General features: G+C 36.4%; 1 long non-coding RNA gene across 1 annotated transcript in view; it reads right to left on the bottom strand.

Annotated features, from left to right (window-relative positions):
- The window catches only part of LOC107101905, a 22,401-nt gene that overhangs the window by 18,441 nt on the left and 1,522 nt on the right, over nt 1-2,438 (bottom strand). Inside the window, exon 2 of the long non-coding RNA XR_001482106.1 lies at nt 8-9. This is a non-coding gene — a long non-coding RNA (uncharacterized LOC107101905). The remainder of the gene's footprint in view (nt 1-7; nt 10-2,438) is intronic.

Consider the following 2,438-nt stretch of genomic DNA (forward strand, 5'->3'; position numbering starts at 1 on the left):
GTCTCACCACTGAACATCTGAGACCAGTTTGGTTTTTGAGTCACAGCAACCTTGTTGGAAACTGTTTACATCAAATTTGAACAAAATTAGCCAAATTAGTTGAGAAGATTTGATTTAGTAGATTTAGTTGCTCATAGTTTTCTTTAACAAACTCACAGGTTATAACAACATTGATCCAAGAGCTTGGATGTGTATTGAAGTCTGTGTTTCCTCTCACTCCATAACAACTGTAGATTCCTCCTTGTCTCACAGCGATTTCTCTGTTTTCCTCATTATTTGTTCCGACTTCAACTCCAGGGGTGTTTGAGGTCTTTCTATACCATCTGTACCTCCATCCAGTAGAGGGCTCCACAGTACAGCTCATTGTCACACTTCCCCCTACTGGAATGGTTGATGGACCTACTGTGAGTTTGGCTCTGGGTTCATGTGCTGATATGATAAACAGAAAAGAAGTTGATTTTATACAAAAAACATAAAAAATTAATACTGAAATATGATTTCATTGTTATAAAAATATTAAAGAATAAAATTATTATAATTCATTATTTTTCAAAATAGGTAACATGAATTAGTGAGGTAGTTTGTTATTGTTTTATACATTATAAAAAGTAAATTTTTAGTTGTCAGGGTTTGGTTGAGGTTTGAGGACCCAGACGCAGAGGCAGAGAGGCTGAGTAGATTTTTTGCAGTTTAATGGGAAAAAACAGTAAACAAAGGCAGGAATCCAAAAAACCAACTAATAATGTAAACCCAACCACAACCATGGAGACATCAGGGGAAAATAATCATGAGGAGCCAGGGAGAGACAAGGTAGGATGAAAACAGCCGCTCTGTTTGAAATCCTGGGCTGCATCCTCCAAGTACGCGGTCTACCTAGACTGGATCCTTCGAAGTCCGTGAAAATAAGAGTTTTGGCTGTGAATTCGAACAGGTCTACCCTTCAGCGGGTTTTACCGCCATATGCTCTGTTGCTTAGCAACCGTGAAAGTTGACACACAAAGCAGGAAAATAATGAAAACTGAAGTTTTGAAAACTGTTTTTTTCTTTTTTTATTATAAAGTGAACAAAGACTACACTCACAAGAATCCAGAGTGGAATATAGGTGTCAACCACCGGAAGCAGGAACAAATAAAATCAAATGTAATGATAGAAACCTTAGTCAGTTAAATAACCTGCTGCTGTCATTTTGCACATCTCTGATGTTGCTGCTATTTTCAAATATCCATTACTGTAGAAATGTCCATAGCTGGATATTGGTTATTTATTCTCCAGTTTTATATTGTTAAAACACTTTACATAATTGTATTGAACATATTTTGACTTTTCCCTATGATGCTATTCTTATACATTTTTCTAAGGTCCACATTTGTGTAAATTTGCCCATTGTGGGACAATAAAGGGATTTTCTATTCTATGAAAAGGGGAGAAATATATAAGTAAATCTAAACAATGTATACAGCTGCAAAATCTCTAATATTCAACAACAAAAAATTATTAGTTAAGCATAATGTGCAAAACAGCAACAACAAAAAAATGTTTACTCCTATCCTATTATAGTCCCCGCACTGCAGATCTATTAGAATCTGTCCTTAAATTACAGCCAAACTCATTTACACAGTAAGAGATAAAAACCTTTAGATAAACCAAACATTACCGCAGCTTATCTGACTCAATAACCATTAAAACAACTATTTTCCTTCATTTCAGACGTAACAATTCACAGACTTGTATCATATTAAACTGAACTTCCAATTTTCACTACTGTTCGTGAGCAAATCACGGCTTGCTTGGTCTCGCAATGAATCCTGGGTAAACCAAGGATACCGAGGATACATCCGACCCGTCCTTCAAATCGGGCAAAAAGAAGGATGCATTTTAAGGTTGCATAACGAGGACTCTTGGAATCCGACCAGACCTCCGCGCCGCGCTATGACATAATCGTCCTTCGAATCTGGCCTTCTAAGGACGCAGCCCAGGATTTTAAACAGAGCAAGCATTGAGATCCAGCAACGACAAGGAACCAACAAAGAGTGACAGCAGAGGGAGAGAATATGTAGCTGACTGAGACAAAGGCAGGGCTAACGAGCTGACGAGGAGCAGGTGTGAGAGGAGACAACGAGTAAGCCAAGGGGAAAGGAACACACACAAGAGGGAAAAATAGGACAACGCAGAAAAACCTGAGAACTAACATAAATCTAGAAATTACAACAAAATAGGAATTACACCAATAAAACTAGAAAAGAAGGAGCAAAGTAAAGCACAACAGAACCAAGACCATGACATTAGTTCTTAATAATTCCTTTATTTCTCATGTTAAACTTGATTATATTCCAACAGACAACCAAGAGCCAATTTTTTTTTTTTCTGTTATTTTTCTGAACTAATAATAATAATAATAATTATTATTATTATAAATTAAGTTGTGTTTTTAAATACTG

Source organism: Cyprinodon variegatus, unplaced genomic scaffold, assembly GCF_000732505.1.
Source record: "Cyprinodon variegatus isolate N-32 unplaced genomic scaffold, C_variegatus-1.0 Scaffold1171, whole genome shotgun sequence".
Taxonomy (NCBI): Eukaryota; Metazoa; Chordata; class Actinopteri; order Cyprinodontiformes; family Cyprinodontidae; genus Cyprinodon; species Cyprinodon variegatus.